Source organism: Sciurus carolinensis, chromosome 2 (genome assembly GCF_902686445.1).
Source record: "Sciurus carolinensis chromosome 2, mSciCar1.2, whole genome shotgun sequence".
Lineage (NCBI taxonomy): Eukaryota > Metazoa > Chordata > Mammalia > Rodentia > Sciuridae > Sciurus > Sciurus carolinensis.
This window is the reverse complement of record NC_062214.1, coordinates 30,758,702-30,780,754: the sequence shown is the minus strand read 5'-3', so window position 1 is coordinate 30,780,754 and position 22,053 is coordinate 30,758,702. Positions and strand designations below refer to the sequence as shown.

Genomic DNA, 22,053 nt, shown 5'->3' with positions numbered 1-22,053 from the left:
TTTCAAGAAGTTATTACTTTTGTAGGATGGTTTTATAATGTTATTATGAGAAATTGATATTTAGTGTTTACCCTATAGGGATGGCTAATTTCGTCTACCTTCTATATGTTTTTCACAAGGCAGTTTATTTATGTATTGACAAATTTTGGTAGTGTCTGAGAACCTAAGACTTGAAATTACACCTCATCATCTTTTTTTATTTTTTAAGCTAAGCAATGCACTTTTTGTCAGATCTTAGTTGTGTGAAAATTGGGTTGGAAATCCTATGGTATTATTTATTCCACTGATATTTAGTGGAAAATAGTCTATAAGGGTTCTATATACATTTCCCACATAGAATTAAATTTTTAACATTTTGGTGTGAATTGGGCACTGAAAAAGGATTGGTTTACTTCATCTGCAGATCTTTTTACAATGCAGTGACCATTCCCTTAGAATAACCTGATCAGCCATGTATTTGTGTTTCTATTTCTGTCCTGCTGCTCTTCCCTGGGCCTCTTCACTTCCTGTTCCACTGTAACAACTTGGGAACAGGGGGAAAACAGATCATAAGGGGGAGATAAGCAGAAACGAGGTGTCAGGAAAGGAGAGGGGGGGGGATGGGCTGCCGAACCATTTAATTTGCTGAGAGGAGCTTATAGTAACTGTTTACGATATACTTTGCTTAATAACTATCAGCTCACTTAATTTCCTATCTCTTCCTGATAAACCAGAGAGTAGAGGGTTAAAACAAATGTGTATAGGGCTAAGTCCAGGCCTCTGTGTCTCCCTCTTTTACCCTTTATGCTATGCTCCAGCCACGCTGTACCTGTGCTAGAACTTGCACAGGCCATGACCCTGCACATTAAACCCATCTGTGCCCAGAAGTCCTCTCCTTCCCAGGCAGTTCTCCCTGATACACTCATTTCTCTTTGACCATGCACTACTCCCTTATGTGCCCTTGCCAAACCCATCAGAGGGAGGAATCCATCTTTTTAACTGATGACTTTACGATCACACGTTCATCATGCTGTGCCTCACACTATATTCCATGTAGATGTAGCTGATGTCTGCTCACCTACAAGACTGCAGGCTTCAAGGGCAGGGTCCTTGTCTTACTCTTTTTTATTTCCACAGTACATGGAACATAGTAGAAAAAAATGTTTGGAATTACTGGGTTAATACAGTTTGTATCAAATGTCCTTTTGAATTAAGAGGCAGTTGTTATATTTAATATGAATGTAAACTTTGAATTGGTTTACATTTTGGGACAGCTTATTGATGTCAATTTTGAAATGTAGAGTTATAATGCTTAATTATTTTATACTTTCTGGAAATAGAGTGAAATGTTTAAAATGCTGCCATTGTTCTCTGGTATTTTTTCCCCTCTGGAATTGTGTTCTGTAGCTACTGGTTGTGAATGTGAGGCACACAGTTCACTTCTGTGTGGGTGGTATCTGAAGGCTACTGCAGCTGGCTTCCTGCCACCCACTTACCTCTTTCCATTGTTCTGTGTGACACTTGTCTTTCTTCTCCCCTCCAAAGCCACGCTTACGCCTACCTCAGTGCCGCTTTCCTTGTCTGAAATGCCTTCTCTGCCTTCCGTCAGTATCCCGCTTGGGTGCCACCTCCTCTATAAAACTTGCCTCAGCTTTTGATCCAAATCATGATGGAAACAAGTGCAGACAGCCTCTAAATCTCACTACTACGTTTTTCTGCTGGGGTAATAATCCCAGAGAGGTTATCTCTGACTTACAAGGTTGGGACTGGAACCTGGATTCCATGACTTCTAATCCTGCATTCTTAAACTACGCTGCCTTCTGAAGTCTTATGGCACTTGGCATGAGCTTTCTTACTGTCTGGCTTGTTGTGTACCTTCTACACTTTCCCTAATAAGATTGTAAGCCCCATAAGGGCAGGCACGACTACACTTAGTTGTGAACTAGATAAATAAACAGTGGTGGCAACAATCCTACTTTCCTAACTCCAGTTGTTTCACAATAAATATGGTTTTGTGTGGCATACTTGATTGTATTGTCTGGAGTGTGTCTGCTCACTTGTTGGTGTGTGCATGTGTTTTTGTGTTTTCACCTAACTCTGCCCCAGTTGCTTGGAGTCACATATTTGACAGGTCACCCTAACCAATTTTCTGCTTCTTGCTTAATGAGAAGAATTACAGGAATAGTGATTATTATTTCATTGACTTCAGTGGGAAATAAGGTGCCATTTTCCCACAGAACTTGGTTGTCCCCTTCCTGGGTCAGAACAGTGTACCCCAGAGTCCTACTGCTGGACTGGTAGTGAAGAAGGCGCTTCCTTGGTTAGGACTCGTGTGACCTTTGGAACAGGCCTTCTGCCTTGGTACTTTCCCTTTACAACTGTGACTGAATTGTGTCTTCCACAGTATTACTGGTTTGGTACTCTAGGTTGACAATGGAGTCCTGTGAATTTAAACTTGTATAATTGATTTACTCCTTGGATCATGTACTTTGGTGATAGAAAGCAAGTTATTCATATTAGAAAAATACTGTATTATTTTGGCATTCATGATCAGAATTTCATTCAAATATAACTTCTTAGTGGGCATATACAGTTTGAGAAATAGATTTGAGATGCCTAAATGCAAGATAGCTTATTAAGGCTGCCAAGTGTGTGTTGGAAGTAATGGGCTCATGAGTTGGAACAAAGACTTCACGAGCTCGCAAGCTCTGACAGAATGAGGTGAAGATCAAGACAGTTGTAATACCAGTTTGAGTCACAGTCAATGGCCAGGGGGTGTAGTTGGTGCATTTTTTTGAGGAATGAAGGAGCCATTTTGACAATGGAGAAAATACTGTGAATGCCAAATAGTGTCTTGGTGTATGTGTAAGAGATAAAAGCTTGTTAACGATTTTAAAGAAGGAAAATGACATGAAAGTGAAGTGTTTAAAAATAATAAGGAAAGTAGTACAGGAATAATAAAAAGAAGTACTTTAATTAGTCTATCTAGTCCTCTATTAAATTCATCCAATATACTTTTACCCATTTCCTCAAATGGAAAACAGAAATATGGGTGGGCGAACTTCAGAGACTAATTTGAAAAGCCAAACGATATCATTTCAAAGGAAGAAAGCAATAAAGGCTTAGCAAAAGTTCAGTGGTTTCCCATGGTTTTAAATGTCTCTATGCAGCCTGCAGCCCAGACCTCTCCCCCAAGTTCCATATTCACCTGTCCAGTGCTGTCCCCACCTCCACTTAGAGGATGAGCAGGCATGTCTTGCTTACTGTATTTCAGCAAAGCTCTTTCTCCTTCCCTCTTTTCATCACTCTGCTCCCATCCCACCCTTCCCATGTTCTGTGGCATCTGGACTGCTCCATGATTTTTCTCTCACTGAGTCCATATGCTTATGTGCCTTGAATTATGATATGTGACAGGGCAGTTACCAGGGTTTTTTTTTTTTAATTTTTAAAAATTTCATCACATATCTTTGATACTTGAGAATCACCTTATTAAGTGACAGAAAAATCCAAGTCCCCATGGGATTTTTATGAGTGTTGGATTGATTTGCTGCATTAAAAATATAAGACGCATAGATTGTTTTAAAATCATGATGTTCTATCCAGAACATGGTATGCCTGTATTTACTCAAAATGTTTTCCAGTAAAATGAGTTTTCATTTATGTGCAGTGTGCTTCTTAAAGTTTATTTCCAGATTTTATTTTGAGTTTTTGGTACTGGGGATTGAGCTTAGTGCTATATCTGAGCACTATCCCAACTTCTTTTTTTTTTCTTTTTTGGTGGGGGGAGAACAGGATCTTGCTTATTTGCTCAGGCTGACCTTGAACTTACTAAGTTCCTGCTTCAAGCTTCCCAAGAATTGCTGGTATTACAGGTGTGCACCACTGTGCCTTCCTATTCTTAGATTTTAAAAGACTACTCAAAATAGGTTTTTAAAAATTTGGTTTCCATTTCCTCAAATACTTCAGTAACAAGCAGTTAATTTTTGTTAATTGATCATAGCTCCAGCTACTTTGCTGAATTCAGTTAGTTAAAAAATTCAGAGTTCTGAGAACAATGGAGAGGGTGGGATAGGAGGAGGTATGTTTTTTAGGCTTCTGGGATTTCTAGATAATTGATCATATTATCCACAAATGCATTTTTGTTTCTGTGTCTGAAAATTTGAGTTGCCTGTTAGACATCTAAGTGGAAAGGAGGGACGTGTGTATTGTGTGTTGCATTTGAGGTAATTTCCTCTGTTCTAATTTGCTTATTTACTCTTACAATATCTAGCATACTGTTTATTTTAAATACTAATTAAGCTGTATTTTTCTTTACAAATTTTCTAATTGATTCTTCTCTATGTTCATCTGATTTTCACTCTTTTTTAAAAATAAAATAGTTCACTGTTCTTTTTGTAATGAAAGTGTAATTTCTGTTTATCTCTTTGAATACTCTCAACTTATTTTGTTTTAAATCTTCTTCAGGATGTTCCGATTATTGATTTTGTTTTTCTCTTAGCGTGTCATTTCCTTATGCATGTTGTCATTTTGTGATTGTGTTTTTGTCTCTTTCCTCTCTCTTCCAACTTCTGCCTTGCGATTGCCTCACTTGAGAGCTCCAGAACCTCATTCTGAACCCAGGTAAATGATTTATAACTGGTAGTTAATGAAGGACAATAACTGGAACATTGCACATCACCCTAGTGTCATCAGGTGGCTTCATTTTGAATTTTGGTCCAAGGGCATTTTTATATTCTGTTTTGGTCAACTTTGTTTTATCTTTTTGTAACTTGTCCATTTTTCCTGGACGTAATTTTCTTCTAATATTAAAGGCAAATTCTATTGCTTGCATCCAAGAAAATTTGACTTATGGAATATGTCCTCTAACAGACACACACACACATATACATCTGTAGTGTATTCAGAGCCAGAATTTGCTTGTTTGGCATGATTCCTTGATCATCATAACACTGTGAAAAATCACCACCCTCCTAGAGGAGTGTGATGTGGGTGCCTTCTTCCTGCAGGAAGCCAGAATTAAGAGCAGGCTGTGTGTAGTGGAGAGATTTGTGGTTCTTCAGCTGCCGAGCACCCACCTTCTTTCAGAAGCAGCATTTCCTTTTTGGAAATTCTTTCTCACCTCTCAGGTGTAGTCTTTAAGGGCTATAAGACAAAGTACCCTCCTTTCCCTCAGCCAAGTACTAGGTGCATCAACAGAGCCAGACCAGCTGAATTTTTTAACTCTTCTGGATCATTTTGCCTTAATCAGAGCAGCCAGGGGCTAGAACAAATGCTTAGACTGTTTCCATTCCAGAATAAGTGAATTTTGCCATGAAACCCATTGGATCTTCCTGACTCTTGTTGTTTCTGACCTTGCTCTTTGGCCTTCCCTCCAATTCTATGAGATCTTTCACATCCCTCTATTAAATTCCTTTCTTTTAGAAATGTGAATTTCATACGCTGTTCTTCAGTTCAGCAGCTTGCATTTCCTTCCCACGTGAGATAATCTATGTACTCAGTATTAACAGGAAGCATTTATTAATTCAAGTAAGTTCTAATCTGACCTAGTGTGCTGATAAGGTAACAACTGGCAGATTCAGTGTCTAAGTGAATCGGGAGCCCAGGCTGTGCTCTTGCTGTATTAAAAGCAGAGTGGCCATGGGCCCTCTGCTTCCCTGTTGTGTCCCAACCTTGTTTCCAACCATCTTCTTCTACCAGTGCCTTCCTGTCCTACTCTACTGCTCACTAACTCAGAAGTCACTTGTACTTTGTTTCCATAATTTTTCTTTTATTTCATCCCCTTGCAAGACCAGTTCTATAGTCTTGGACAGTGCCTTTCCTTTCCCTCTCCAAATTCCCAGAGTAGCTGACTACTGTGATAGTTGCTTGCTTTGTTACCTTTTTGTCTGAGTCCAGGATATAAAGAATAATGAGATATTCCTTTGATAGTGTGAATATTTCATCTCTCAGGTTCTGTGATCAGAGAGGCTTGTTAGATGATACACACCCTTTTGTGTTTTGAGTGCTTACCATGACATTATCTCTTTGCCATTTGGTCCATTAAGTGAGTTGGTTGAAGACACACACACACACACACACACACACACGCACGCACACAATTTTTCATTACACATAGCTAATGATAGGGAAAATGCCCAATAAGGGACTTGACTCCACTTCTACCTCAGAAACCTGCTTCCTGAAACTTCTAGCCTGTAACCATCTTCTCAGCATCTCTCTCACCCAGCCATAGCGACTTACCTTCTCATGCCAACCTGTCTTGTCTTCCCATTTCATCCCTTCCCAGACTTTCTCTTTTGCCACCTGTCTCTGGCCCTAGGTTATCTTTTCATTTTTATATATTTTGGTACCATGGATTGAACCCAGAAACAGGGAAGGCATCAAAGACTTATGGGATGAAGTCACCCTAAGTCACTCTGAAAGGGACTTCAGAGAGGTCAGTCTTAGCACCAAAATGGAAGTCTATGAACTAAAACGTAGCATCCTGATACAATTACAAATTCAAACGACAACCCAAAACCCTGCATTTGTCACCACCAGAATCTAATGGGACACAACCCTGTTCTCTGCCAATTTATAAACAGGGGCAGAATCAAGTATTTATTCTCCCTTTCTGTTTCAGTTATATTTCAGGAAAATCAAGGAGTTGGTAAGGAAAAGTTTTCCTTTATGGAAGAATTCCAAGTAAAAAAAGCAAAAGGAATGACTGTAAGGAATCCCACGAAAACCACACCGGACACGGGAAATCACATAAGGGAGTTTATTAAGCAAACAGAGTGTCTCCCTGCAGGGTAAGAGAGAAAATGAGGGGAAAAGAGAAAGGAAAGAGAAAGGGCGCGCGCTAGAGAGAGTGGAAAGCAAGGAGGAGAAAGAAAGCGAGTCAGAGAGAGAAAGGCAAGAGAGAAAAGATGGCGGTGAAGCTATCTTTAAGAATCCCGGGGCTGGGGAGATAGCTCAGTCGGTAGAGTGCTTGTCTTGCAAGCACAAGGCCCTGGGTTCAATCCCCAGCACCGCAAAAAAAAAAAAGAATCCCGCCAGGCTAACGGGACCAATATCGGAGGAGGATACTTGCAAGCTGACTGATGAATGAACCAATAGCTAGCTAGGATGTTCACAGACTGACAGTCTGTGAGAGGCGGGGAAATGGCTGCATCGGAAAGGGTGGGGAGAGCAGCTTTGTACATTACAATGACCAAATTAGACAAATTGTCTCCTTGCAAACATCAGTGGAACAGTGAATGTAGGCAGTGCTTGTCAAGAGATGCTTGGACCCCAAAGTGAGGAGTTTATAGTAAGGGATGAGTGTAACATCTCCCCACCCCCCCACACCCTCACCCCCCACCCCCGCCTGCTCCGAACCTCCTGAACATTTTGACTTTGGCATCAGTAAGAGTAGCAAGAAACTATTTTTTTTTTTTGGATGGGGTGGTGGGGGTGGGGTTACCAGGGATTAAATTCAGGGGCACTCGACCACTGAGCCACATCCCCAGCCCTGTTTTGTATTTTATTTAGAGACAGGGTTTCACTGAGTTGCTTAGTGCCTCACTTTTGCTGAGGCTGGATTTGAGCTTGTGATCCTCCTGCCTCAACCTCCCAAGCTGCTGGGATTACAGGCATGCGCCACTACACGTAGCAGCAAGAAAATTTTTTATATGTTTTCCAGTGGATGGTCACAGGAAAAGCACAGTATCTATTATCAATTCTTGTTTCCTAAACAGCTAAAACTGAATGTGAGTATGCCTTTGGCCCTGACTTCCACTGTACAGGAAATATAGGACACCATAGGTCATAGATGACACCAAAGGATGCACAAAGCCACACACAGCCACACACATACATTCTAGTATGCATTCTGAAAGATGCATTTTTGATTCACACTGTACAAAGGGAAGAGTTGTGTCTGTATGGCTTAAGTTCTCTGAACTTGACTGGTGTATGTTCTGATAGCAGACTCCCAAGTGTGCCAGTTTTCTGTGTAAGGGAGTAATTGAGAGTAAAGAACTGGAGTGGTATGAGGAGGCAAGTACAGGGAATGGCCTGGGTAGAAGATCTGCCTTGTTATTTCACAAATGCCTTCAAATACATGCAATGAAACCAGCAATTTTTATACATGCCTTGGTGTGTGTGTGTGTATTTGAAAAGTGCCATCTTTTCATCTACTGTCAACTTAATGACAGGAATGGAGGCCACCAGCTGTTGATAGAGCACCAGAAGATCCCAGAGGCACTTGGAAAGGATTCCTGGGAGTAGGAGAGAATTCTAGTGTGGGATATGATCTTGAAAGTGGTGGGGATCCCCAGGCTCCTGGTAGCACCATGCCCCATGAAACAGGTGTGGCTGCCTCTGATGCTTGGTGAGGAATAAGAGTGAGATGGCCCTGGAGATGGCTGTGGCACATTAGGGAAAGGATACTGTCCTCCCAGTTCTGCTGCACAAAGTGCAGAAGACCTGAATCCCCACGGTCCTAAAAGACCAGCTGCTGCTGGATCTGAGGGTGTACCATATGGTCTACGTAATTCTGGAAGGGGAATATTTGGTATACTATATGGCTCTATGGGGCCTGGCATAGAAGGGGCTGGATAAGAACCACCAGATGGGGAGGCATGATGATCCTGAAGGAGGCAAGGGTGCTGGGAGTCCTGGAGGTGGTCCTGGAGGTGGGAGGCACAAAAAGATGCATTCTTGTTGGTGCTGGTCCGAAAGGCACAGTGGGGGGCGTAACACTTGGTGGGAGTCCAGATGGCACAGAAGGCTAAGGGTTGGAGCCTGGTCAGCCTGGAGGAGGTTGGACAGTTTTTTGCTGTTCACAGCAGGGGTTTTGGCAGGAGAGTGTTCAGAAAATTAATCAGACATTTTCGTGGCAAGACTGAAGCCCACTGCGGGGAGTAGCAGCATGAATGGGTCCAAGGGAAGTGGGCCCTGAAGAACAGGGTGCAGCCTGACTGAGGGCAGTGGCAGCAGCACCCCTGGAGAGCATTTTTTTAAATGCCTTCCCAGATAGGTGCATGGGGGATACCTGTAGGGACTCATGGGATTTCTGGAGGGAAGTGGAATGCAGAAGCAACCCAGGGTTAAACAGTGATAATCAAGAGTTTGTGTTTTCTTGGCCAACTAGGGAAATTCAAAAGGGAAGAATGATTCATCTGATGCAATTTCCCTTTTCTTCTTTGCAATGTAGGCTGTTGGTTAATTTCTGGGCAGAGAGCACTGTGCTGAGGGTCTAAACTGGAGATTTGCCTGTTTACCAGTTGACTTAATGCATATATATGGGTGGTGTGGTTGGTTCAGTTCAAAAGATTCTCACTCAACATTTTGTTCACTGTAATAAGATTCCAGGTGTGTAGGGAAATGTTCACAATGAGGCAGGAGCAAGGTGAGGGTGAGCAGAAGGTAAAAAGTTCTGGATGAGCAGCTGTAGTTTCTCTGAATGACAAATTGTAGAAACACCAGTCCAGTTTCTGGATCCTTGTACTATCTATAAGCTGGTGTGTGTCCAGAGTATACACAGTCACTGTAAAATTACGTTGAGCCAAATATCATTAGATACATGCACCTTCAAAAAAATCACCCTTAAAAATGAATTGGGAGTTATTTATACCATGGCTAGTCAAAATGACAAAAGTGACCAGGAATTGTTCTTTAATTGATGTACAATTCTTTGATCTCAGAATTCACCGTCCATAGCTTTAAATACCATCTAAATGGTGAAGATGCTCAGATCTATCTCCAGTTTCATATTTCCTTTGAACTACAGACTCCTGTTGCCATGTGCCTTTTTAAGACTTCTAGTTGGAGGTCTAGCAGGAACCTCAAACTTCACAAGTCCCAATGGGAACTCGTGTCCTCCCTCTGTGCACCCCAACATTTTACCAGCCGTCTTCCCCATCTGGTGACAGGCAACTCTATCCTTCCAGTTGCCCAGGTCAGTTCTTAGAGTCACCCAGGACTTCTCTTTTACTTTCAGACCCCACCTCCAATCCATCAGCAAATCCTGTCCAGTTTTTCTCCATCCTCCTTCGACAGAATGAATTGGGATTCCCATCTAGCACTGGGCCTCCTCCCTACATGAAAGTATTCACAGCCTCACCACCATGTCTGGTTTGAGAAAAATCAGGACTTACCTCTTTATGACTTTTGTCTGCTTATTCATTCCAGGCACCATGAGACTCCCAGGACTCCCTGGAAAGTTCCTCAACCTTGACACACTTGTCCCCATGTGACTGTGCATCTAACTCTCTGACCCTTTCTTCCAGACCAGACCATCCCTGAAGCCTTTCCTCTGCTGCTTGATCATTTGTCAGTGAAATGCTCAATGTCCTCAACTTTTCCTTTCTTTTTTGGTGCACCGTTCCTGGAGATACTGTAACACCAGTTTGATGCATGGAGTAGACAGCAGGCTCCTATTCCATCTCCTATTTCCAAAAATTCATTTAATGTATCGTCCTCGGGTAGAGGCCATATCAGATAGTAAGCTGATAAGAACAGAGACTACACTTGATCTTAGCCAAAAGACTGAGAAGCAATCTCCACCTTTTCTGTCGATATTCCCTTCATCTTTCTTCTCTAGGCTAGCACTGAACAACAGAAATGTAGTGAGAGCGACATATGCCCTTCCAAATCTTCTAGTAGTAAGTAAAAAATAATAATAATAAGTTAAAAGGAGCAGGTGAAATCAATTTTAATAATACATTTTTTGTAACCTAATGAATTTCAACACACAAAAAGTATAAAAATATCAGTGACAGATTTTATATCCCCCCACACTAACTCTTAGGAATCTGATATGCATTTTATAGGTAGAGCACATCGGTTTGGATTTCCAGCAGTTAAAGTGAAATGGAGTCCTACCAAACCAATAAAACTGTTCAAGAGAAAAGCATTTGCTATAGTATGGATCTGGAATGTCCCCCAAAGGTCCAGTGCTAAAGGCTTGGTCCCCTGCCTGGTGCTAGTGGAAGGAGTTGGAACCTTTAAAAGGCCTAGTGGGAGTTCTTGGGGTCATTAGCAGAGTGGCCTTGAAGGGAATGGTGAGACCCTCTCTGATCCTCTCCTCCTTTCTTTGCTTGCTGACTGCCATGATGTGACCAGCTTGCTCTACCACACACTCCCTGCTAAGATGTGTTGCCTTGTGGACCCCAAAGCAGTGCGGCCAAACGACCATGGTCTGAAACCTCTGAAACAGCCAAAGGAAATCTTTCTTCCTTATAAGTTGATTATTTCAGGTATGTGATACACTAACTGAAAACTTTTTTTCCAATTTTTAACTTAATTTAAATTAAGTTCAATTAAAAATTCAGTTCCTCAGTCACACAAGTCACCTTTCAATGTTCAGTGTCCAGATGTGGCTGGCCACCATATTGGACTTCACACCTCTACGTGAAATCCCCTTTTCCCTTCTTGTTCTCTCAGAATGCTGATGTTGTCCTTCGTGCCATTGTTTGCATATCCTTGGGCCTAAAGGTGGGTGAGTGTCTTCCTCACCATTCATTGTTCCTTTCCCAGAATATTCTCCCTGCTTCTATGACACCCTGTTTCTCCCATCACCCTCATGGTGACAGTCATCTACCAAAACCTTACTGGCAGAGGACTTTATTCCTTGAAGGTTTCGCTTCCTGCCTCACTGTCACTTTCTCAAACACTCTCCTGTCCTTGGTGATATTGATATCTTTGTAAATAACATTTCCAGTATACTGGCATCTCAGTTCTCTGCCAGTGATCTTGTCTCCTCAGCCATTCATTCCCAACGTCATTTCCCAGACTTGTCCTGACCAATATTGACACCCTCCCTAATAGCAATCTCATGTGCCTTACTATCACTGCTCATCCCTCTGCCACTCTCCCCACAAGACCACCTACACTCATCCATCCCCTTTGACCATGGCCCACCTCCTCTCAGGCCCTCACCTTCTGCCTCTCCCAGCTTTAATCACAGCCAGTTGTTGGAATCACTTCCTTGTATGTGCCCTGTCTTGCTTCATCACGTTCTGTTTCCATTTCACCTCCAAGCCATTGTCTGTACCCACACAGCTGAACAGAGCTGGAGGGAAGCGAGCAGCCCTCTGATCCGTCTCACGTGGCTAAACTCACCTCAGAGGATCTGCAGAGCTGGTCCAAAATCTGACAGTCCCCTAGTCACGCAACCTCTTTCACAATGGAGATCAAACGCAGGGGCGCTTTACCACTGACCTACATCCCCAGCCCACCACACCTTTTTAAGACAGGGTCTCACTAAGTCGCTGAGGCTGACTTTGAACTTTTGATCCTCCTGCCTCAACCTCCCCAGGAGCTGAGATGACAGGCATGCACTACCATACCCAGCTAGATGATGCTTTACTAGACTTAAAAGGGCACAAAAGGCTTCACTTTCCTAAATTCATTTTTCCCCTAGATATATCACTTAGGAAAGTTACAAGTTTCTGGATTTGTAAAAGAGAGATAATGCCCACCTTTATATAACTTCATATCACATATGGAAATCACATATATCATAAATGTGCAAGTAAAAAATTAGAGATGTTATTTTTAGTGAAAATTCACATGCTGAATTCACTTTGATAGGATTTGGCATTTTCAATGAAAAAAAGAAGGAGGGGGTCTTATTCCCTACTTACTGTATCCTAAATTAATCTTGTTTCCCCTCTTCCACCAAGTTGTCTGAGTTGGGGGTGGGGAGTGAACGTGAACTGCTGAGCTGGATGGCAGTGAGGCAGGATCCCCAGGGTTATTCTGAATAGAAAGAGTAGAGGCGTCAAGTAGACCTTTCCTGTCTCCCTCCGACCTGCTTGCCTATCTTTGCTTTCTTTTTAGCATTCTATCTTTTTTAGCATTCTATCACTTAAGTACTACGGAGTATTTAGCATCTTGATACCTCCATACTCCCAGATAGAAATAGAAATTGGAAAAAATCAACTTTACAAAATTAATTTTAAAAAAACGTAACTCTTCATATCCAGTCATCTTACTTTCCTCTTGCTCAACACCAAACCAAATGTATGGCTGGAAGCTGCCATTTGAAGGTAGCTGTATATGCTACCTGGGATGTGTCACTTCCAGGAGCTGTTAATTCATGGCATTTTGGATATGTGTAATTTTAGTTGTGCAATTGAAGTGAAAAAAAATCAAGTACTCTTGTAAAGAATCTTATGAACCCTTTTCTTTTTTCCATATATTTTATTGGTGCATTATAGCTGTACCTAATGGTGGTGGTGTTACACATTCGTACATACATAAAATATAACAATATAACTTGACCAATATCATTCCCCAGTATTTCCCCTTTTCCTTTCCTTCTTCCCTCCCCTGGTCCCTTTCCTCTACTCTACTTATCTCCCTTCAGTTTTCATGAGATTACCCCCACCTTTCTCTTTTTTCCTCTGTAGCTTCCACATAGAGAGAAAACAGACAATCCTTGACTTCTGAATTTGACTTGTTTTGCTTAACATAATGATCTTTATCTAGTTCAATTTTCCTGCAAATTACATAATTTCATTTTTAATGACTGAGTGAAAGTTCCTTGTGTATACATACCACATTCGCTTTATCCATCCATCCATTGATGGAAACTTAGGCTGGTTCCATAATTTGACTATTGTGAATTGTGGTGCTATAAACATGGGGAGCACATATTGCTATAGATTGCTGACTTTCTTTTTAAAATGTTTTATTGTTTTATTTGTTCTTTTTAGATATACATGATAGTAGAGTGTATTTTGACATACCTACATGGAGTATAACTTCCTATTCTGTGGTCTTACATGATGTGGAGTTACACTGGTTGTGAATTCATATATGAACATATGAAAGTTATGTCTGATTCATTCTACTGTCTTTCCTTTTCCCATCCTCCTGCCTTTCCCTTCATTCCCCTTTATCTAATCCAATGAACAACTATCTTTCCTTCCCCCCTTATTGTGTATTAGCATCCACATATCAGAGAGAACATTTGGCCTTTGGTTTTTGGGATTGGCTTTTTTAACTTAGCATGATAGTCTCCAGTTCCATTTATTTACCAGCAAATGCCATAATTTCTTTCTTCTTTAAGGCTAATATTCCATTGTGTATATATACCACTTTTTATTATCCATTGATGACTTTAACTCTTTAGGATAAAAACTGAGGAGTGGTATAGCTGTGTCAATATGGTGTTTCCTTACCTCGTCTTTTGAGTAATCTCCATACTGATTTCCATAGTGGTGAACTAATTAACAATCCCACCAAGAGTGTGCAAGTGATAAAACTTTTTCTTGATAATAAATTGCTAACTGCTGTTATCACTAATTCCGAGATAAGGGATATCATCAATTGGTGGTTAGGGTGAACATACAAATAATTAGTTGCAAAATGTTTTTGAAGAAAAGTTCATTCTGTTTAGTGTTGGACAGACTTCAAGGATCACCAGTCAGTTTAGACACGAGCGCCATCTAGCGGAGATGTTGTGTACTGGAGGATTGTTGGAGGTCAGGCAACAATGTAATGTAAGCCACGTTACATCTCAGTCTTGACCAGCTATTTTCCATTACCCAAACTCCTAACGGCGCTAATCCTTCTCCCCATCTGTAAAATAAGACTAATTATCAGTATGCCAGATGGCAGCAGTAAAGTTTAATGATATAAAGTATGTAAGGACTTGACTATATGCCGGACATGGGGTTAAATTCTTCTTTTTTTTTTTTGGTACCGGGGATTGAACTCGGGGGCACTTGACCACGAACCACATCACCAGCCCTATTTTGTATTTTATTTAGAGACAGGGTCTCACTGAGTTGCTTAGAGCCTCGCTTTTGCTGAGGCTGACTTTGAACTTGCCATCCTCCTGCCTCAGCCTCCAGAGCCGCTGGGATTACAGGCCCGCGCCACCGCGCTCAGCTGGGGTTAAATTCTTAATAAACGAACTACTGCAATTATGAGAGATGACCAGTAGGTCATCTGTGCTGAACAAATTCTTTTATCAAGTATCATTCGCTTCTGTCTTCAGGAGCAAAATTTACTGAGCACTCATTGAAGAATTTTAACTACTTTATGTCTTGTCATCTTTAAAATCTTTGTATTTAGCTTAACTAATGCTGCACGTCCTTGAAGCACATTATCATACAAACAAGCACTATCAGCCTCGGAGTGTAGGGTTTTTCAGGACCGCCGGGGAATTACCAGTGGACTGTTTGAGTTTCAACATTTTTCTCAGTAGAAGGGAACTCTAAATGCTGTGTTTATGTGCTGCCATCTCGTGGTACTTTGGGGGAACATGTTTCTGATATATACCGGGGTCCCTTAGCTGACCTGGTTAGTTCTATCCTTTTGGATTCCATATTACATGTTATATACTTAAAGATACCACATAGGCATCCATGACCCCACACACAAAAAAGCATTTCCACACAACGGGTCACTTCACCCACGAAGTGACTCACAGGTTGTTCTATGTATAGGAAAGTAGGTAGTAAGTCACATCCCTGCTAAAGAAAAAAAAACACATGGCCCTTCACCGCCAACGAGGCTGCCATATTGAGGCAGTATTCACGGATCTGGGAAACCTGTGACTTTAAAGATTCAGTTCACAATGGGCACAACCCTAGACTGAACTCTCAGATCTGCTAGTGCCTGGTCACTGTTCTCTCCTCAACACACACCCTACCTCTGCCCCAGGATGCGCTTTCTCTGGAAAGGTACACGGTCCACATGTGAGCTTCTGCAGCTGCTGGCTTAGCCCACTCTGGACACTCTCCCATTGATGGGTAACTGGGTTGTGACCCATTTGGGTTCTTATGAATAAAGCTGCTAAGGACATTTGTGTATAGGTTTTTTCATGAACATACACATTCTCATTTTTCTTTTTTTTTTTTTTTAAGTTTCATTTTTCTTTGATAAATTTCCAGGATTGTAATTACTAGTTTAGTTTTAAAAAGAAATTGCCAAACTGTTTTCCAGAGTGGCTAGCATTTTACATTTCCACCAGCATGAGAGGTCCAGTTGCTCCTCACCCCCACCAACACCTGGTATCTCACTATTTTTTCCTTCAGCTGTGCTGATAGGTATATAGCAATCTGTCATAATGAGCTCAATTTGCATTTCCCTAATGGCTCACGGTGTGAAACATCTTTTTGTGTGTTAATTTTGCCATCTCTATATTTTCTTTTTTTTCTTTTTCTTTTTTTTTTTTTTCACATGAGGGAGTTTATTAAGCAAATAGTGTCTCCCTGCAGGGTAAGAGAGAAAATGAGAGGAAAAGAAAGGGAAAGAGAAAGGGTACACGCTAGAGAGCAGAAAAGCGAGGAGGAGAAAGGCAAGAGAAAAGATGGCGGTGAAGCTATCTTTAAGAATCCCGCCCGGCTGACGGGACCAATATCCAAGGAGGATACTTGCAAGCTCACTGATGAACCAATGGCTAGCGAGGATGTTCACAGACTGACAGTAGTTGGGAGGCGGGGAAACGGCTGCATCGGAAAGGTTGGGATGAGCAGCTTTGTACATTACATTCCCCCGTTTGTTTTTATAAGAAAATCTTTTGTTCTCTGGTTCTTTCCCGCCTTATCTCTCCTTCCTATCTAAGTGACTAGGGCTGGTTGTGCAGGCGAGATGTAAAAAGTCCATTCTCCCAGGGGCAGTCTTCAACTTCCATACTTCCAGAGGCAGATGTTTTCATGAACTTCATTTCCTTGATTTGACTGATCCCCTATTTATACACTAACTGCTTGTCCCCAATTCTGGCTTCATTCACCCCTCTAATTTTAGGAACTCCTTTACCGCTGTTGGCTTCTTCGAGGTGGAAAGGGGGCAGCATGGGGCAAACAGTTTGGAGTTCCCTTTTTAGAAATCAGGTTAATTGAGGGGGGTCCATGGTTGAAGTCTGGTTGGGGAAGAGCAGGTTGTAAAGGCATCTGGGGGTGGGTGCTTCTATGAGAGAAGAACAAAAAGACATGCGTACTGAAATGAGATAAATACAATATAAATGTTGCAGAACCTGGAACATGCCAATGCATATCATAAAGATGACAGAAGTCAATAATTCCTACCTGTGTCAATAAGCCTACCTGTGTTTCTAGGCCTTAAACTGACTAAAACTTCTGACTCTGGCAGATTCTCTTGATACTTATCAGGCACATTTGCCTAAGAAACTCTCTTTTGTATCTTTCAGTCTTTATTCTAGTGGGCTAACACAAGTGTACATCTTAAGTTACATTTAACTATTATTTCTTTTAAATGCCCAAGAATGGCTATATTTTGGTTTTAACTGTTTTGCTAGGTGTTTAAGATCAAGCTTGTCAAAGTGACCTATTTCTGTCTGTTAAAGAGTCAGCTGAGTTCCCACAGGGGTCACTCATAGAGAACTTGAGAGCCTTAGCTTTAGTGCTGTCTGTTAGGCAGGGTCTCCTCGATGAGGTGGCTTCACTTGAAAGCACCAGGGATGTCTCCCTTTTTCCTTGACCCTCCTCTGCAGCAGGTGCACTGAATGACTTTTCATCCTCTAGTGGCCTTATCAATCTCCTTGATCAGGAGGTTGCGTGACCCACCCAGAGTTGGAAAGCTCCTTAGAGAAGTCCTCTTATTCCCTGGGTTCAGGCTGACTTTGAGGGCAAGACCCAAATACGGACTTTTCTTGACCTCTGTATTTAATCTCAATCTCTAAGTTTGATCTTAACCATCAAGCAAGCCAGTCTCACCAGTCATAAAGTAAGAGTACTGGGCTTTAACTTCAATGTCCATAACTTTACAGTTATTTATCCCGTTTTATCTAATTGGGGTCTACATTATCTGTCCTATAGGTGATGGTTTTAAGTTAATCTATGGTGTACTTCTGCAAAATATCAGGCAACAAAGTTTACAAGGAAAATACAAAATGGAATCACCAACAGTAAAACATTCAGTTTGTGCAATAGCTATCTTGAATTTTGGCTGAGTTATTCATTATATCCCGTTTGAGATCACAGTAATCTTTACAACAAACATCAAACTTTTGAACACAAATTTACATATATTGACTCCTGAGTCTATATGAACATTAGTTAACACAATTTAACATTATATCTAAAACATGAATCAAAGAAAGGCTGAGAGAGCTTTTAACTTTCCTTTTGTGTGGCAAAGTGGCAAAATGCTTTCATGTTTCACGACATTAACCTTTAAACAAATCAGGCTCTAATTTTTAGAAATATATTTACATTTAAATTTCTTTTATCTAAGTGTAACAAATTTTACATATACTCTATTGATGACAGGTCCTATAATAAAACATTAAATGATGAGTTTAAAATTACCATTACAGTCAAGTTTAATTTGGAGAATAGCAGCTTGATAAATTTTCTGCTTTAAAGTCTTGTATACCTGGAAAATATGAACACATTTAATATACAAAGAATAATGTTTTTAAGTATGTTACTCCATGGAATAACTTTATAAATTAATCAAATGTCTCTAACAAACACATTTGAGTAATCCCATACATGTCGACTCTAATTCACTCATCTTATTGTTAAAAAAAAAAAAACCAAGATATCAGACAAGTGTACCAACAGTATTTGCCGTCTCGTTCCTGTGGAAGAAAAGTCCTAGAAAAATTGATGTTAGACATTTTATAAACATCAACATTTTATTAGTTTGACCACCTAGAGACTTGTGAGTTAATTTTAAAGACATTTTACTTCTATTAGTTTATCCAATTTAAATTGAACCTTTTTAAATCACGTGAATTAAAAGTATTTGGATCCATTTTTTAAATTTTAATTTTTATGGGTGCTCATATTTAACACAAAAGTAAAGACCTTGTAATGTTTATCTCCATTGCAATGTAACAGATGTTCAAAAATAACTCTAGAGTTGGATAAAAAGAACTGATCAAAAATCATTAACCTAGGTATGTAGGATCAAAATTGTGAGCTCAAAAATATAGCATTTAAGAAAAACAAGAGTCCTAGAAGAATAATGATAATGGTCATTAATTATAGCATGATAAAATGGGAAAGAGAAGGACAGAGAGAAGAGGAAAAGGGAGAGATAAAGTGTCGCAGCCCAGGAGAAATTTAAAATGGAAACTTTTTTTTTCCTTGGGTTTGAGACTGGTCTCTCACTGAGCCTTCCCTCATTTACATTTCAGTGTAAGTCTTGAGTGAGAAAGGGGCTAACCGGATTCTAGCAGAAACTTGATGCCTAGGGCATTTTAACCCTTTTCCCTGGTTAGTAATCAATTAGGTTTTGGATGCAGAAAACCTAATTCCCTGGGCTGGGCCAGGGAATGGAAGCAGAAACAGCTGAGTCGAAGTTGGAGGAGGAGGAGGGATTAAGAGGGGGAGAAGAAGGCGGTGTTTGAGTTTGCAGGAAGAGCCAAGAAGCAAGAAGGAAGAGACTTGAGGATAAGGAATCCCTTTCCATCTGCCTGCTCGCTCACGGAAGCTGTGTGCCATTACACAAAGGAGTTTTGATGGCTTTAAGCCAGGGGTCAGGTGAAGGGTCGAATCTGCCAGAATGGAGGACCCAGATCCCATGGCGGAGACTGATACAGCCGAGTCTGTGCCCCAGCGTCCCAAGGCCAAAGTAGTTGACTGGAGACAAGAAGGCAGCACATAGAGGTGTCGTCACACGAGCATCAATGTGGGGCCAGGCAGAAGCCGAGAGGGTTGAGGACGTGATATCAGGGTTTTCGAGTGCAAGTGCGAGCACGAGATGAGCCTGAACCCTGAGAGAGAATCTCCACCATAAAATCAGGAATCCACCCAGCAGATAAGACCAACTATAGGGGCCAGCCGTAACTATAAAAGTTGTGACTGGGGGTACCCCCCACCCCTCAGCCGCCTCGAGAACCCCGGACACTCGATGGTTGCTTCTCAGGTCAGCAGAGGTGTGTTTAAGTGGTCTACAGTGGGGACCTGTCTAAGGGAACTCACCAATCTGAAGTCTGGTGTTGCATGCAAAAAGCTGAGCGTCCAGGCGAATGGCTGGTGGGGCTGTGTCCAGGGGTCACTGGGGCGTCAGATGGGTTTCCACTTGCTTAAGAGACAGTGGAAGGACCCATCATGAGTCATGGCACCAATGTAAGGAATCCTACGAAAACCACGCCGGACACGGGAAATCACGTAAGGGAGTTTATTAAGCAAACAGAGTGTCTCCCTGCAGGGAAAGAGAGAAAATGAGAGGAAAAGAGAAAGGAAAGAGAAAGGGCGGACGCTAGAGAGAGTGGAAAGCCAGGAGAAAGAAAGTGAGTCAGGGGGAGAGAAAAGCCCATCTCTATATTTTCTTTAGAGAAATGTCTCTTTTTGTCTTCTGCCCATTTTCTTCGGCTTTTTTTTTTTTAACTTTAATAGTTGTACGTGTTGTTGTTATTATTGTTTCAGTATTGAGGATTGAACCTAGGGGCTCTCTATCACTGAGCTACACCTCCAGCCTTTCTTTTCCTTTTTCTTTTTCTTTTCTTTCTTTCTTTCTTTTTTTTTTTTTTTTTTTTTTTTTTTTTGAGGTAGGATCTCACTAAATTCCTGAGGCTGATCTGGAACTGGTGATCCTCCTGCCTCAATTTTTTTAAATTGTTGGAATTACAGGTGTGCACCACAGTGCCTGGCATGAATTTCCTTTATATAGTCTGTATATTCGTTTTTTGTCAGGTACATAGTTTGAAAATATTTTCTCTCAATGGGAGAGACTTGCCTTCTTAAAAGGATCTCTTGCAAATGGAATGTTTTTAGTTCTGGCAAAGTCCAGATTATTCTTTCCTTTTTCAGATCAAAATTTTGGCATAAAATTTAACAACTCTTGCTGAAGCCTAGATCTTAGAGATTTCTCTTCATTTTTTTTTCCTTAAAAGTTTTATACTTCTACAATTTACATTGATGTCCATGTCCATTTTGAAGGTTTTGTTTGTTTATTTGTTTTTGAGACAGGGTCTTGCTAAGTTGCTTAGGTACTCGCTAAATTGCTGAGGCTGCCTTTGAACTTGTGATCCTCCTTCCTCAGCCTCCCAAGTCACTGGGATGACAGGTGTGCACCACCACACCCAGCTTTGTAAACATTCTTTATCAACTTGAGGAAGGTCCTCTTTATTACTATTTTCATAAGAGGCTTTTTTATCATAAATGGATACAGAATTTTGTCAAATTTTTTTCTGTGCTGCCCAGAATGCTCACGTGATTTTTCTTCTTAAGACTATTAATAGGGTGGATTACATTAAATTATGATTGATTTTCAAATATTGAACCAGTCTTACATTCCCAGCACTAGCCCCCCAAAATTTTATAAATTGTATAATTCTGTTCGTTAACATTTGGTTAAGAATTTTTTGCATCTCTATTCTTGATGAATGTTGATCTTCAGTTTTCTCTTCCTCCCTCCCCTCCTTCTTTCCTGCCCCTCCCTGCTTCTTTTGAACCATGTTCAACTGGTTTTGGTGGGAGGGCAAGGCTGGCTTCCTAGGATGAGTTGGGAAGTTTCCTTACTCTCCTATTTCCTTTAAGAGAGTTTGTAAAATTGGACTTACCTCTCTTTGGAATATTTGGTAAAATTCTCCAGTGAAACCATCTGGGTTAGAGATGTCTTTTTGCAGAAAATTAAATATAAATACAGTTTCCTAATAGTTATGTGGCTTTTCAAATTATCTACTTCAACTCTGTGTGTTGTGATAGTTTGTGCTTTTTAAGGAATCGGTCCATTTCTGCTACATTATCGAACTTAGGTATGTAGAGTTGTGCCTGGCATTCCATTATTGTTCTTTGGATGCCTGCAGGGCCTATAATATCCCCTTTTTTCACTCCAGCATCAATATTCTAATATCTAAAATCTATACTCTGAGAGATATATGTGATTATCGGCTTTGTCAATATTGCTGGATCTTATCAAACAGCAAAATCTCCATTGATTATCTACATTGTTTTTCTGCTTTTAATTTCATTGATTTCTCCTCTTTATTATCATATGTCTTGGGTTTCTTTTGTTCTTCTTTTTCTAGGTCCTTGAGGGAGAACTGGGTTATTGCTTTGAGACTTTCCCTCTTTGCTGATGTATGCATTTAGTGCTATAAATTTTCCTCTTGCAACTGCTTTATCTATGTTCCACAAATTTTGATAAGTTCTGTTTTCATCTTCATTCATTTAATTT

General features: G+C 40.8%; 1 non-coding gene and 1 pseudogene across 1 annotated transcript; both read right to left on the bottom strand.

The window, feature by feature from the left end:
- Nucleotides 1–8,146: 8,146 nt before the first annotated feature.
- On the bottom strand, nt 8,147–8,808 carry LOC124976302 (MAPK-interacting and spindle-stabilizing protein-like; annotated as a pseudogene).
- Nucleotides 8,809–10,314: 1,506 nt separating this feature from the next.
- Nucleotides 10,315–10,503, bottom strand: LOC124978460 (U2 spliceosomal RNA). The gene has a single exon (XR_007107471.1). It is a non-coding gene; the product is annotated as a U2 spliceosomal RNA (small nuclear RNA).
- Nucleotides 10,504–22,053: the final 11,550 nt, after the last annotated feature.